The sequence below is a fragment of the Topomyia yanbarensis genome, chromosome 2 (assembly GCF_030247195.1).
Source record: "Topomyia yanbarensis strain Yona2022 chromosome 2, ASM3024719v1, whole genome shotgun sequence".
Taxonomy (NCBI): Eukaryota; Metazoa; Arthropoda; class Insecta; order Diptera; family Culicidae; genus Topomyia; species Topomyia yanbarensis.
The window spans coordinates 234,447,130-234,464,082 of record NC_080671.1 but is presented as its reverse complement, the minus strand read 5'-3'; the positions used below and the strand labels follow the sequence as shown (position 1 = coordinate 234,464,082).

The following is a 16,953-nucleotide window of genomic DNA, read 5'->3' as shown; positions in this document are numbered from 1 at the left end:
AAAAAACGTGGATTGAAGTTTTCTAAAAGCTGTTCAAAGGTTGTTTTAACAAAATATAAAATTTCTTTCGAACATTAACAAGTCTCAATTTTACATTTGGATTACTACTTGTAATGAACTTAAGCAGTTCATCTGTCTTTTTACCAGCAATAAGCAAATTCGCCAACTCTCTTCGACTAATATCCATATTTACTAGTTTTATTTAAAACGAATAAAATCAGAAACCTTTTTTGACAGTCGTTTCACTTATGCAAAGCTTGCTGCGATGAGAGAATGATATTTGAAAGTGGCTTTTTTCATAATACAACGATATGTGTGTAAATGCTTTAATGCGTTGAACCTGCAAAACTACAAACTTTAAATCTAAATTGCAAATTTTAAAAAAATATCGTATTCGCCAATTTTTGCTCAAATATACTAATAAGTATGGTCTTTCATGTGGTGGAAACAGAATTCAATTTTAGGTGCCCGCATCAGCGATATTGAGCCTTGAAATAGGCTATTTTTTTAACGAAAAGTGTCCATAACTTTTTAAAGAAAAAAGTTAGACCTTCGGTGTCTTGGAGAAAAATACTCGGCTTGAAGTTTTCAATAAGCTGTTCAAAGGTTGTGTTAACAAAAAGTAAAAGATACGAAAGTTATACTAAAAAAACGTTTTTTTCAGGAACACCCTAATCTTTTTTTTTAAATTTCTTGTATAACAAAAACTAAAAGAGATAGAGCTTTAATATGTTCAACAAATTTATTCAAAATAAGTTACTTTACAACTTTGTGGAAGACTGTGGAGCTCTATCTTTCATCAGTAAAAAGTTTATTTTCGTATTTTAGATAAATTAGAACCACCCTAATAACTATTCCAATAAAAAGAAGCATCTTCTAAAGTACACAAATTCATCCTAAGACATGATACGGCTAAATTATACAGGTTTGTCAGAAAGTAAAAATTCCTCCTAAATTAGCGATCTGGACCACTGTGCAGTGCGTTGATGAGGAGTATCGCAATCATTAAACGAGAAGCAATAAAGCGTGAGTTTAAGACTGGGGAATCTTAAACGTTGATCGTGAAATAAGACTCAGAAGTCGGCAGACAATGTTGAGCAAACCCGAGTTAATCGAGCTGTCAGTAACAAATTGCTTTAGCTGAATAGCGTTGCAATTTTAAAGAAATCGGCAGTGTTCCTGGAAATTTAACCATGTTTGAAAAAAACACAGGTTGTATTGCATCGGGATACACATACCTTGTTAACAACCTATACAAGACTTGTGGGTGGAAGAAGAAAGGGGATTGTGCCTTTGCACGATCACCCAATGTATAAAAATTTTGTAAATACTATTTTTCGGATATAAGTAATGTTAGTTTGTAGTTCACAATGTTTCCTTATATCTATGTTAGTACTTAAAATTATTGTATATTTCTTTATATTCATGTTATTTGTTAATTGTTATTTATTTCTTTGTTATTTATTTAAGTGTTTATTTATTTATCACAATATTTAGCAAAAATTTTGGGATTTAGTGGGTTAATGTTTAATGTGGGAGTTTATGTTAAATGTAGGTTCTTATTGAAGTCTTCCTTGGGGGTGGATTTCGCATCTTGGGTTTTGCCATCCGATTGTTCCTAAAATGAAAAAGAAAACATTAAAATTTGTTCACACACTTACCTTTAACTGGAAGTCAACTTCCCTTCTCGGCATCCGTTATAGCTGTCTTCAAATAGGCCGTTTGAGGCAATTCCGGGTCAGCATGGCAGCAGTCCGTCCAGCGCCAGTCCCGCTAAATAGTTCCGGCCCCGTGCCGTGGTCCACATTCATGTCCAGTCCAGCTGCATGCGACATCCTTCGATTCTGAAATTCGTCAAACGTTTGTTAGCCGGTCTGGCAAACATTTAAAAAAATCATTTAAACTCACCAGCATCAATTTGTCGTCCGCTTCAAGAGTCCAAATCCGTCCGTCCAGAACAGTCCAGTGCCGCGCGGAAACATCCCAGCCTTCATCTGAGTGGGTTTGTTTTGGTTTGTTTTGGTTGGTCCGTTTCAGCCTGAAAATACAAGAAAAACAACAAAAAATTAGTTGACTCACCTTCCATTACGTTAGCCGTCTTTCGGAAACGTTTTATCTGCACGTTTTTTGGGCCATTTCGGTATAATATTTGGTAAATTACCTGGAAAATGTACAATTAACACACAGCACAACACATCACTTGCAATATTTTTTTAGTTTGACGTTTCTCTTCGTTGCGGGTTGGTAGTTCAGTGTATGCGTGAGTTTATGAGAGCTTTAATAGGGTTGGGAACTTTTTCATTTTCGTTGCATTTCGGTTTTGTCGAAAGTTTTTTTCGACGTAGGAAATGTAACGTAAGATGGATTTATGGGATATGTGGTCATTTAGGGTATGTGTTCGTATTGTCGGAATACATCCGGCTTTAATACATAACCAAAATGATTGTTTTGGGAGATATTTTCGGGGGATATTTTTGGGTGATATTTTCGGGGGATTTCGGGGGATATTTTCGGGGGATTTTCGGGGGATATTTTCGGGGGAATTTCGGGGGATATTTTCAGGAGAATTATGTGCAGATTTCTCACTAGCTGAATTATTTCGGCGTTCGAGTCACTGCAAAGGAAATTATGAAGTTCAGTTCTGCGTTTTGTCTAGTAGAAAGTGTTTATTCAGGGAAGAGCTCTGAGGTGCTTTCAAAAGACAAAACTGTGCGGTAAATTGAGTGAAGGGATACATTTCCAACGTAAGGAATGGAGTAGTTCTGGAACTCAATAAGCCTGTTTCTTGTAGTATTCATGAAGTTATATTGGGAATTATGTTGCATTGAGAGTCGTAAGCAACTCAGTGTATGTTGTAGTGTTGGGGTTTCGGCTTGATCTAAAATTTCAATATTTTGGTATCAATGCCAGTATTTGGGATTTGTTGCAGTCTTTGAGTGTTATATATCTGAACTACCGGAGCGCAGCAGGGGAAATGTCAAATCCATCAGTATTTCTGTATTCAAGGCGAACCTAGGATTAGTTGTACATAACATTTTGTAAATAGTAGTTGTAGTTTTTTTTTTTTCTATTGTTAGTCTTAGTCATTTCGTAAAATTGTCCCTTACGAAAATTTGGTATTAATCCTAATACCAAATTTTCGTAAAACAAGCCTGGTGTTATGTAGCGGTCATGTCATATTCAGCAATATTTTTCAAATTTAGTAGAACCAGTCTGATTTGTTTGCGCCAAGAGTTAGACAACCTACCGTTGATCGACTCTTGCGCAACACCCTAGCAAATACTCCTCTCCGCGAGGGGAAGAAATTAAATTGCCTGTTGAGATTCTCCTGAAGACGAAAACCATGACGATCCTTCCCTTGGAATGCATGATGGAAAGGGACAGATAGAGCCAAGGGTTAGCTGACAGAATAAAACAGCTAGTGGGGTCGTTGATTTCCGAACTTGCCCGAAGAAATTTGCGGGAAAATACGCGCTTCCTGTAAGTTCGTACGAAATTACCTTCCCTAATCTGAGGATTAACGCTGCTAGTCCATTTCGTCCCAGTCCGCCAAACATAGTGAAAGTGCGCGTAGTTTTGTCCGGTTTAGTTTCCAAGTATGTAAAGTGTCGTGATAGTACTTTGAATTAGTCTAAATTTCTTGTCTCTCCCGTTCCATTAGTTGTCTGTAAGTTCGTAACAAACGCTAGCGTGTGGTAAAGTGCGTGCGAATTCAGGAGAAAGGTAATAGTGCTCAAAATTATAGTGCCATTGACCCTCCCCATGTGCTAATGACCCCGTTTGCAATAGCCAGACGGCACCTCTTTATTTGACACAGCTACGACGAACGAGAGGAAGAAGAGAGGAACAAAACCACACACGCGCAGGTCCAAGCGCATCGGACGAAATTTGAACCCGGCACCGTTACGCCGCCGGAAGGAAGGACGACCCGTCTAAAAGCCGTTCCTTCTATCGTCGGGAAACCCAACGCAACTTTTCCGGCCGATAAATCATCAACCAGCATCCAACAACCGCTGGTCAGAAACCGGCGCGGCCGATCGATGTAATCGCCCGTCATCGAATCGCCCGTCATCGAAACAGCCATCGCAGCAGAACGATCGACAGCAGCAGAAACCAACAGCAGCAGATTGGGTGAGTCGTATCGTTCTTGCTAATTAAGTGTGAAGGGTGGCGTCCAAGGAGGACGCCACAGTGATTTAAGCCGTCAGAGCGCAAACGCTCGAGAAGTCGTCCACGGACGGCTAGATTTAGGGACGCGTCCATGAAGTGAGGTTGTGTGTCGGCCATTACATTTAGTTTCGCCATTCAAGAACGCCACACACAACCCTTTGACTAATTAGCCACCCGGGTGCAAAGCGATTGCCGTTGATACGCTGGAGCCGTGAGGTGACGTCACCGAAAGTTTGAGGATTGATGGAGAAAAGCACAGTATGGTCAATGAGCACAGTAGGGAGAGAGTACACGCACACAATCAGAAGATAGGCCTAGAAAATTAAAAGTTAATACAAAAATACAAACATGCATAGTAATGAAAATCTTTCCGTCCTGTAGCGTAAATAAATGTTGGTTAGTGTAAACGTACTAAAATGTTTGTAAATTCCTATAGTACTCCCTCAAGGTTTAGTCTCGTTTAAGTATGGTTACGTCACTTCGTTCGGTGTAGTTTTCGTTTCGTTTCACTGTCTTCCGCTTGGCGGAATTTGATGAGTGGTGAAAGCTTCGCTTTCAACGTGTTTGTGCCACCTGGTGAGGAGTGGCTGCAGTTCCAGTGATGATATATTAGGTATGGGGAGTTTCTTACCGCGAATTATTTTGAGGGTGATTAGGTTTTCTGATGATTGCTGCTAGTTGATAATAGGGTCGTCTACCCGACTTTTGGAGGCTAACTTTTGATAAGCCTGTCTGGTTCGATCCTGATTAATTTCTTTTAGGTGAAGCTTCTTCAGGGACTCGCCCTAAGAAGAGTCTCATCCGGGCAAACAAATCTTGGCGTGCAGTCTTCCTACGGGAAGTGGCGCATAAGCTGCACGCTTGCTAGGGATCGACCAGGGCTGGCTACAGTACCACCGAAAAAACTAAACCACACCGGAGAGAACAAAAAGCACTTGTTTCCCGGTACAAAGTTGGGTTACGAATGACTACTATTCATTCCGCTTACAGGTAGCAAAAAAATCGAGAGCCAAAACTAATGCCCTTCAAATCTGGCTGTTTATGACGATCACATCTGAACTTTAAGACCACTTATGTTGCTAGTTGCATCAGTCATTTTACAACAATTTGAAAAAAACCTGTAAATTTTCATTGAATCTAATGTACTAAAACGTGTCGTTCAAATATGTCTAACAAAAAGCATCGTTCAAATATGACATCGCGATATGACAATTACATTTTCATATCGCAGTTAGAAAAAAAAGAAAAGCGAGCCGGCACGGCAATAAAAAACAGAGACGAGAAGGCTCGAACCAGCGGCAATTGCCGCCAACCATTTGTTCACTCCCTAATGCGTTTTCGAACCATACTGTACCAACAGACAGTCACTTGCTTGAAATATAACATATTTCAACTTCTTCTGAGTGCCATCAATCATATGTCCACCGAGCTATGACAATTTTAGGGGAATTACGAATAAAACCGACCCCCTGCGACTTTCTCCATAAATCAATTTTTTCTTCATTTTATTATGACAGGTGTACGATTATCTACAGCATTTGAAGACACATTAACAGTTATGTGTCCAATAAAAAACACCTTTAACAGGCCAACGAGGGTACCCGGGTACCCACAAATTGAAATGCTCATAACTGTGACTTCCTTCGACCGATTTGGACACTTTTAGATATTTTGGATACAGGAACTCGTCCACTTTTTGATTCTGTGCAATAGAACCGAAATAATGGATCTGGTTTTTGGTAATCCGGATTTCCGGGGTAATGTTCCAGTACTAGAATATGATCTGTAAATTTCAATAATGTACTAGCAATATGAATATCAAAACTCTTCAAATTGTCTCGGAAGTCTGTTTTTTATTGTTACGGGACCCTATGGCAATTTGAAAAATGGAATTGGAATGGAATGGCCACTCACTACCCCACGGGAACCTGCTCCGGAATGTCCGTTCCGGGGTCAAATCACCAAATGGTTCCAAAACCACGAGATACAGCCTACTGATTCAATTCCAAGAATTTTGATACCCATATTTGTAGTATTCCATTGAAGTTTGCAAATAGTACCCCAGCACTGGAACCTGCTTCCGGAAACCCGGATTCCCGGGAACCGAATGACGTAACCCGATTCATTTTTACGAAGTCCAAAAGTGGATGATTTCCTGAATCCAAAACGGCCAAAAGTATCGAAATCGGTTGGATATTACCTTAGTTACGGGCATTTTAGTTTTGTGGGTACCCGGGTACCCACGTCGGCCTGTTACGTAGTAAAAAAATTCAGGAGCCCCTTCTCTTTCCCACCCTTACTATATCAACAATATTATTAACCCAAAAGCTTGACTTAGTGAAGTTCTAAGATGTCAAAAAGTTTCAATTTCCAGCTATGGATAAAACATAGGAATTTAATTAATTGAAACTTAAAAAGGTACCCGGGTACCGCGTCGGACACACAACGGTTAAACTTTCATTAGTACGTCAAATGTCACAAATAAAAACAAAACAAACGACAGCAATGTTAACCGTCCGGATGTTAGATTTTGCTGGCTGGTTTTTTTATGGTTTTAACCGTTATGTATCCGACGCGGTACCCGGGTACCTTTTTAGGTTTCAATTAATGAAATTCCCATGTTTGAAAATTGAAACTTCGTGACATCTTAGAACTTCACTAAGTCAAGCTTTTGGGTTAATAATATTGTTGATATAGTAAGGGGGGGAGTTAGGAGGGGCTTCTAATTTTTTTTTACTACGAAACAGGCCGACGTACCCGGATACCCGGTACCCACAAAAATGAAATGCCAATAACTAAGGTAATTTCCAACTGATTTAAATACTTTTGAGTGTTTTGGATTCAGGAACTCATCCGCTTTTGGACTTAGTAAAGATGAATCGGGTTACTTCATTCGGTTCCCGGGAATTCGGTATTCCAGAAGCAGGTTCCAGTACTGGGATACTATTTGTGAACTTCAATGGAAACTAGCAATATGGGCATCAAAATTCTTGGAATTGCATCAGTAGGCTGTGTCTCGTGTAGGGTTCGTGGCGGTGCGGATGTGGGCGGTAAATGGATTGTCCGCACGCAACCGCAAAAAAAATAATGAAACCGCACCGCTTACCGCTACCGCACTTTATTTACCGCACCGCACCGCGCGGTAATGCGGTAAATGCGGTAAAATTTTTATATTTTACATTTCTTATAAAAGAAATGTATAGAATTCGCTCAAACTTTCAAGATTTTTTCCGAGGCCCGGAGGGCCGAGTCTTATATACCAATCGACTCAGCTCGACGATTTGGGACAATGTCTGTGTGTGTGTGTATGTAACGGACAAATTCTCATTCGTGTTTCTCAGCAATGGCTGAACCGATCTTATCCAAACCAATTTTATATGAAAAAACTAAAAAACAGTATGAACGCTATTAATTTGTTTTTTTTATTCTGATGGCGCGATATAAACAGGCACGGAACAGGCAGAACTCGGTTTTCCGGACCAAAAAGCGCCAGCAGGAAGACCGAGATCGCGAAGCGATGGAGCAGCTGTACCGCGCTAAAGACACACGGAAATTCTACGAGAAGTTGAACCGCTCGCGCAGGGGCCACGTACCACAGGCTGACATGTGCAGAGATACAAACGGGAATCTTCTCACGGACCAGTGTGAGGTGATCCAGAGGTGGCGGCAGCACTACGAAGAACACCTGAACGGCGATGCAGCAGACGACGAGGATGGCACGGTAACGCACCTGGGAGCACGCGCGGAAGACATTACACTACCGGCTCCGGATCTCCAAGAAATCCAGGAGGAGATTAGCCGGCTCAAAAATAATAAACCCGCTGGGGTTGACCAAATACCAAGCGAGCTACTAAAACACGGTGGCGAGCCACTGGCTAAAGCGCTGCACTGGGTGATTACCAAGATTTGGGAGGAGGAGATTTTACCGGAGGAGTGGATGGAAGGTGTCGTGTGTCCTATCTACAAAATGGGCGACAAGCTGGATTGCTGTAATTACCGAGCAATCACCCTGCTGAACGCCGCCTACAAGGTACTCTCTCAAATACTATGCCGTCGACTATCACCAATTGCAAGAGAGTTCGTGGGGCAGTACCAGGCGGGTTTCATGAGCGAACGATCTACCACGGACCAGGTGTTCGCTCTTCGTCAAGTACTGCAGAAATGCCGCGAGTACAATGTGCCCACACATCATTTGTTCATCGACTTCAAAGCCACATACGACACTATCGATCGAGATCAGCTATGGCAGATTATGCACGAGTACGGATTCCCGGACAAACTGACGCGATTAGTGAAGGCGACGATGGATCGGGTGATGTGCGTAGTACGTGTCTCAGGGACGCTCTCGAGTTCCTTCAAATCACGCAGAGGGTTACGGCAAGGTGATGGTCTCTCGTGTCTGTTATTCAACATCGCGCTGGAAGGTGTAATAAGAAGAGCAGGAATCGACACGAGTGGTACGATTTTCACAAAGTCCGTTCAGCTACTTGGCTTCGCCTATGACGTTGATATTATTGCACGAAACTTTGAGAAGATGGAGGAAGCCTACATCAGACTGAAAAGAGAAGCCAAGCGCGTCGGACTTGCCATCAACACGTCGAAGACAAAGTACATGATAGGAAGAGGTTCACGAGAAGAAAATGAGAACCGCCCGCTTCGAGTTTGCATCGGTGGCGACGAAATCGAGGTGGTTGAAGAATTCGTGTACTTGGGCTCACTGGTGACTGCCAACAATGATACCAGCAGAGAGATTCGTAGACGCATCGTGGCAGGAAATCGTGCTTACTTTGGCCTCCGCAAGACACTTCGGTCGAACAGAGTTCGCCGTCGTAGGAAGTTGACCATCTACAAGACGCTGATTAGACCAGTAGTTCTCTACGGGCACGAGACCTGGACCATGCTCGTGGAGGACCAACGCGCACTTGGTGTCTTCGAACGGAAAGTTCTGCGTACCATCTACGGTGGAGTGCAGATGGAAGACGGCACATGGAGACGGCGAATGAACCATGAGTTGCATCAGCTGTTGGGGAAGCCGCCCATCTGTCATACCGCGAAAATCGGACGACTACGGTGGGCCGGGCACGTAGCCAGAATGTCGGACAATAGCCCGGTGAAAACGGTTCTCAATTGCAATCCGACCGGTACAAGAAGACGTGGCGCGCAGCGAGCACGATGGATCGACCAGGTGGAAGACGATTTGCGGACCCTTCGCAGACTGCGTGGCTGGCGACGTGCGGCCATGGACCGAGTGGAATGGAAGAATCTTTTGTATACGGCACACTTCGGCCTTAATCTGTTAATAAATAAATGATTCTGATGTTTAGTTTCCAAGATATGAATGTTTGAATGCGTAAAAATGGCGTTTTTTGTAGTTTTTCTAAATTATCTGCCGAAATTGACAATATAGATTACCAATTTATATGTTTTTAGATAGCTTTAACAAATACCTTTCGAACAAGCTATAGATTGTTTAAATCGGACTTTTATCAAAAGAGATATTTATAATTAAATGCGGACGAAAGATTTTTATCATTTCCCATTGCCAGAAATATGACCAAAAACATGTAATCTATTATTAACGCCAAAACGGCTTATTTTAGGTCAATAGTATCTTCGGAGAATTTAATGGAGGTAATATGCCCTTTCTTTTGGTATTGTTCTTTTGCTGATTAATCCCCCTATGAGTGAGATATTTTCACAAATTTTCGTGGAAGTAATTATATCTAAATGATGTCTTCAGCAAATTTGTAGCTTTCACTTTTGCGAATAACTTTACTGAAGACTTCAAATATCTATTTTGAATATTTTAAAACTTATGGCTTATTGTTTGTTGATCACTCTTTGTCACCTATTTATTGTTCAATATAGTAATAATCCATTGAAATAAGCTAAACATTATTTCGATAAAACGAATTTTGTATTTCATTTTACTATCTACAACCGCTAGAAATAATCACCGAACACTTCCAAGTTGTCTGGAAGGAACTTGATAACTTATCAGTACAAAAATGTTCATTTGTGCCAACCTTCTGACTGCAATTTTTCTAACTTATAACCATCGGATCGATCTGAAACATATCGGAAAATGAAAAGCGAAATAAATAACTCCACGCAACGGCGTAGCCAAGAGAAGGTTTTGGGGTTTAACACCATACAACCCCCCACCCCACCCAAAAAAAAAAAATATTGGATTAAAGTTGAAAATTTATTGATGCAGACTGATTTAATTCAATATTACAATAACAATTATCTGATCCGTAGATTGATAACCTGTTATAATAAATTATAATAAAAAAATTCCAGAGTTCTGTAATCAATCATAATCCTCAGATTTCTTTTCAAATTGAGCTCGCTTCTGTAGAGATGTACTGTAATAAGGGTCTTTATTTAATAGGAAGCGAAGTTAAAATTGATTTAATGTCTATGAAACATAGAACTGCTCACCAAAAAAATGCATAACTTTCAACATTTGCTAAAAATGTTTTCGCCTTTCTCATTCACTCTAAAATTCGTCAATCTAATCCCGACCCGGAAAACCGAGTGTCATATGCCAATCGACTGAGTTCGTCGAGATCGGAAAATGTCTGTGTGTGTATGTATGTGTGTATGTGGAAAAATATGTGACCTCTGTTTCTCAGAGATGGCTGGACCGATTTGCACAAGTCTTCAAATGAAAGGTACAACCCTCCAACCTTCTGCAATTGATTTTTTTATTGATTGGATTTCCGGTTCCGGAGTTACGAGTTGAAGAGTGCAATCACACATCAAATTCCCATATAAACTGAAATGAAAAATTTTCTAAATCAAATTTGTATTTTTGATGCCAAATGACTTTAAAATGCATGAAACATTGAGATGTTTGACAAAAATTGACTTTTTTGGACTTTGGTACATTTTTGCCTTTCTCATAGAAAGGTTATGCAATCACTCTAAAAATCGACAATCATACCGGCCCAGAGGGAGTATGCAGTGAGGGGTTGCTGCTTTAAAATTAAAACTAGTTTAGAATTTCTTAACAAGTTGAAAATTTTCGGCAGGACCTGGACCTCCCGGATCTTTCTCCATGATTCGCCGCTGGTTTCAAGCGATGTTTCAGTATCACATAGTATCTCAAGATCGTAGCTGTCAATCCGTTGTATGTATGTGCAAATCGTACTGAACATGTTGTAATATTCATTTCCACCATTGTATTGAACATAACCAGTCATGGAATCGTAGTCTGGACAAATGAGACAAGCACAATTGCACCACTAGGTGGATTAAGACAGGCTTTTTTTGGGAATGCGTCGAGTTGAGACGAAAACGTAATATGATTAATAACGAGGATAACACTTTCCGAATGTAGAGAGAAATTTATGAAAAATGACGATTACCTTTCGATTCTAGCAGGTTCTGATCGATTTTGATGAGCATTTGATTTTTGTTGTATGACCAATTATATGTATAGATTAAATGTTTAAAAACAGTAATTTAAAGTCAAGATAGCATCATTTTGAAACCGCTAATTTCGGAGGTTTAGTATCTTCGATGAGTTTTACAAACGTTAAACAGCGCATCATTTGATAACATAATTTTGACGGTATATCGTCCAAGAAGTATTTATGGTGAATTTTCTCAGGCCAATATTCATGATTACAATAAAGTCTCAACAAATTCGCTAGACACGAACTCTGTTTTCTGAAAAAATAATTCTGCATAATTTTAAAACTTCAATAATTACGGTTTCGGAATTATGCCGTTTGGACAGTATGATCGATTTTCACCAAACCCCCACCAGACCAAATTTCTGGCTTCGCCGCTGACTTCAAGTAAGTACAAACAAAGTCGTTCTACACTCGTTCACAAGAAACTTTTTCGAATGCTGAATATCTATTATAATACATTGAAACCCCGATTTTATCAGCCAAATATGAACATATGTTTGATGGGCTCTAGCAGACGAACAAGACTGAATTCGAGTAAATCCTTTCTTGAGCATGATTTCCTTATCATGAAGATGGAAATATGCAAAAATGAAAAATTCATCATAATCAGAAATAGTTTTTTATTCAAATCGTTTATTTGATAAGGCACGTTGCGTTAGCTTAAAGGTGCCAATTTTGTTTTGTTTTACATTTTAAATTGCTTAAAACTAGGGGATTACATAATGATTATTTTTTTAAATGAAACTAATGCGATTTTATAGCTATCTTATATATCTACACAAGGGGATAATATTATTTTCGTAAGATTAGGGGGGTCATTTAGTTTTTGTGGCAATATGGTTTGACATTTTTATCAGTGATTATTGGAGCAAATAATGTTTAACTAAGGGGGACAATTTTTTACGACTAACTTAAAACTAGGAATAACTAGAGGGCATGATTGAATTTTGTAAAGATTCGTAATTATAGTTATTTTTGTGGGTAGTAGAGTTGGGCATTTTCAACGAGATTATATAATATAATAGTTAAAACTAGAAGAGACAAGAAGAGCTAAATGCTTCGTTGGGGGGGGGGGGGGGGGTAGGGGTGTTACTTCTGGGTATAAGAGCCAGGGGAGGGAGGGTAGACAAAGATGACAGGGAGAGAAAATTATTTCAGTTTCAGGCATCGTTAGATCAACGGATGGATTACAAACTCGGGTGGCCTTCATCAGGGGAATCATATACTGGGACGCCGGGTGGTCCTCCTCAAGATGGCAGGGGTTTTTCCAGACGATTTCGTAGTACGGCTCAGATGTGGATCGGCTACATTTCGAGTTAAGCGTGTTATGTTCGTGCCGTAGGTCCCGTGTTTGTTGGCTCATTCGATACAGATGCTTTGATACAGGTGGAAGAGGGTTCTGAGAATGATAAGGAAAATAAGAAGGGGCAGTTAAACTTGTATATTGATGGTTTTCACAAAAGTGTATATAAGGGACATATAGAGGACATCGCGGCTTGCCAGCACATCTCGAACCGGGACGTTGGTTGGTCTTCCTCGGGCCCGCAGGGTATCCATTAGCCGAGACCTAGCGGAACTGTACTCGGTGCACGTCCAGACAATGTGCTCGATGTCGTGATAGCCGTCGCCACAAGCGCAGATACCACTATCCACGAGCCCAATATGCCGGAGATGTGCATCCAGCGTGTAATGGTTTGCCATGAGTCGGGACATCACACGAATGAAGTCACGACCCACATCCATCCCCTTGAACCAAGGTTTCGTCGATACCTTAGGGATTATCGAATGTAGCCACCTTCCCAGCTCTCCACTGCTCCACGAAGTTTGCCAACTTTCGAGGGTTCTCTGATGAGTAATACTGAAAAATTCGCTGAAGCTAATTGGTCTTTCGTAAACGTCTCCTTCTAAGGCACCCACCTTAGCTAAGGAGTCTGCCTTCTCATTGCCCGGAATGGAGCAATGAGAAGGGACCCATACCAAGGTAATCTGGAAAGAGTTGTCAGATAAAGCACTCAGTAGCTCCCGTATTTTCCCCAAAAAATACGAGGAGTGCTTTCCATGTTTCATCGAGCGAATAGCGTCAATGGAACTGAGGCTATCCGAAACGATGAAGTAATGGCCTGCGGGTAATGTTTCAATGACTCCAAGGGTATACTGAATGGCAGCTAGTTCTGCGGCGTAAACTGAAGCAGGGTCACTGAGTTTGTAGGAGGCGGTGAACTTTTGATTGAAAATACCGAAGCCAGTGGATCCTTCGAGTTTTGATCCGTCAGTATAAAACATCTTAGAACAGTCGACTTCTCGGAATTTATTAAAAAAAATGTTTGGAACCACTTGTGGGCGTATGTGGTCCGGAATTCCACTAATCTCGTCTTTCATGGATGTGTCGAAGAAAACAGTAGATTCAGAAGTATTTATGAAATGCACACGGTTGGGATTGTAAGAAGAAGGGTTAATATTCTGCGCCATGTAGTCAAAGTACAGGGACATGAAACGGGTCTGAGAATTGAGCTCAACAAGCCTTTCGAAATTTTCAATCACGACCGGGTTCAAGATATCGCATCGAATGAGCAATCGATATGAGAGTTCCCAAAATCGATTTTTCAACGGGAGAACGCCCGACAGCACTTCGAGACTCATCGTATGGGTCGACTGCATGCACCCTAAGGCGATACGCAAACAACGATACTGAATTCTTTCGAGTTTGATGAAATGTATGTTCGCGGCGGAGCGAAAGCAGAAGCATCCGTATTCCATTACCGACAGTATCGTTGTTTGATACAACCTAATTAGGTCTCCTGGGTGGGCACCCCACCATGTTCCGGTTATTGTACGAAGAAAGTTGATCCTTTGCTGGCATTTCTGTTTCAGATACCGAATATGGCATCCCCAAGTACCTTTCGAGTCGAACCAGACCCCTAGATATTTTACTGTGAAGACCTGAGCGATAGTTTGACCCATTAATAGAAGCTGTAGTTGTGCTGGTTCACGCTTCCTTGAAAATACAACTAGCTCAGTTTTCTCCGTGGAGAATTCGATACCCAGCTTAATAGCCCAAGCAGACAAATTGTCCAAGGTATTCTGTAATGGTCCTTGTAGATCGACAGCTTTGGGTCCCGTAACAGACACCACGCCATCGTCTGCAAGTTGCCTTAACGTGCAGGAATTGTCAAGACATTCATCAATGTCGTTGACATAGAAATTGTATAAAAGGGGGCTTAGACATGAGCCCTGGGGAAGGCCCATGTAGCTAAATCGTGATGTCGATAAGTCACCATGCGAAAAATGCATGTGCTTTTCCGACAACAAGTTTAGTAAAAAGTTGTTTAAAGTCGCTGAAAGACCATGCTGGTGCAGCTTCTCTGAAAGAATGTTGATCGAAACTGAATCAAAAGCCCCCTTAATATCTAGGAACACTGATGCCATCTGCTCTTTGCTAGCATAGGCCATTTGAATTTCAGTTGAGAGCAACGCAAGACAATCGTTCGTCCCTTTGCCTTTGCGAAAGCCAAATTGTGTATCTGACAATAAGCCATTTGCTTCGACCCAATTGTCGAGGCGGGATAGGATCATTTTCTCGAACAACTTCCCGATACAGGATAGCATTGCGATCGGACGGTACGAATTGTGGTCGGAGGCTGGTTTTCCTGGTTTTTGGATGGCGATGACCTTCACTTGTCTCCAATCGAGTGGGACAATGTTAGCCTCGAGAAACTTATTAAATAAGTTCAACAAGCGTCTCTTGGCAGAGTCAGGCAGATTCTTCAACAAGTTGAATTTGATTCTGTCTGGCCCCGGAGCTTTATTGTTACACGACAAGAGAGCAAGTGAGAACTCCACCATCGAAAAAGGTGTTTCGTTCGCGCTATCGTGAGGAGACGCGGCGCGGTAAATCTTCTGTGCCGGGGCGGAATCCGGACAAACCTTCTTGGCGAAATCGAATATCCAACGGTTTGAATATTCCACGCTCTCATTAGTACTGTTTCGATTTCGCATACGTCGGGCTGTTCCCCAAAGAGTGCTCATCGATGTTTCTCTCGTTAATCCGTCGACGAACCGGCGCCAATAACCGCGTTTTTTGGCTTTCATCAAACTCTTCATTCGCTTGTCTAACGTCGCGTACTGTCGAAAACTGGCGGGTAACCCGTCGTTCCGGAAGGTCTTAAACGCGGCGGCCTTCTCTGCGTACACGTCTGAGCACTCTTTATCCCACCAGGGATTGGGAGAACGTTTTTGTATGTTCGCGCCGGGTACTGGCCTAGTCTGAGCTTGATTCGCGCTGTCGAGAATCAAGCCAGCCAAAAAGCTGTACTCTTCCTCCGGAGGAAGTTCTTGGGTAGATTCGATGTTGTCGGATATCGCGGCAGCATAGCTCTTCCAATCGATATTTCGTGTGAGGTCATACGAAATATTGATTGATTTCAATGGCCTTGAACCGTTATTGATTGAGACTACAATCGGCAGATGGTCGCTGCCGTGGGGATCAGGAATTACCTTCCACGTGCAATTTAACCGCAGCGATGTTGAGCAAAGGGACAAGTCTAAGGCGCTCGGGCGCGCTGGAGGAGCAGGAATCCGTGTCATTTCACCCGTGTTTAAAATTGTCAAATTGAAGTTATCGCAAAGATCCTGAATTAAGGAAGACCGGTTATCATCATAGAGGCAACCCCATGCTGTACCGTGAGAGTTAAAGTCTCCTAAAACTAGTCGCGGTGCTGGCAGGGATTCTAAGATGTCTTGTAGCCGTCGGTGCCCAACCGCGGTGTTGGGGGGAATATATATGGAAGCTATGCAAAGGCTTTTGCCTTTGGTTGTTACTTGACAAGCGACAACTTCAATACCTGTTATCGAGGGAAGGTTAATTCTGTAGAAGGAATAGCACTTTTTGATCCCCAAAAGCACTCCTCCATAGGGGGTGTCTCGATCCAGGCGAATAATATTAAAGTCGTGGAAGTTGAGATCGATGTCGGAAGTTAACCAAGTTTCACATAATGCAAATGCATCGCAACTCAAATTATTTATTAAAATTTTGAAGGAATCGATTTTCGGGATGATACTTCTGCAATTCCACTGTAGAACAGTGATCAAATCCGTGACCTCGTTCGATGAGTTAGCCATCGAAGGATACAATCGCTGAGAGGAGGGGCCATTTAGCAGTCAACTGCTTCAAAAATGTTCTCACTGTAGGGAGAAAAGCTAACATAAGACTTTTAATAGGATCAGTAATATTGAAAGTTTGTATTATCCACTCCACTATGTCCGAGAGTTTTATAATTCCAGTGCTGTGATTACTCTCGAACTGAAACAAAGGAACACTTGGGATTTTTGATGTTCCTGGAAGTGCTGGGAACTCCTTCTC

General features: G+C 41.5%; 1 protein-coding gene and 1 long non-coding RNA gene across 10 annotated transcripts in view; both read right to left on the bottom strand.

Annotated features, from left to right (window-relative positions):
• Positions 1-16,953, bottom strand: part of LOC131678338 (putative uncharacterized protein DDB_G0282133) — a 2,723,618-nt gene that overhangs the window by 747,627 nt on the left and 1,959,038 nt on the right. The window lies entirely within an intron of this gene.
• On the bottom strand, positions 985-6,713 carry LOC131678346 (uncharacterized). Its single transcript, XR_009303630.1, has 3 exons — positions 2,162-6,713; positions 1,909-2,038; positions 985-1,844 (listed from the first exon to the last, which is right to left on the bottom strand). It is a non-coding gene; the product is annotated as an uncharacterized LOC131678346 (long non-coding RNA).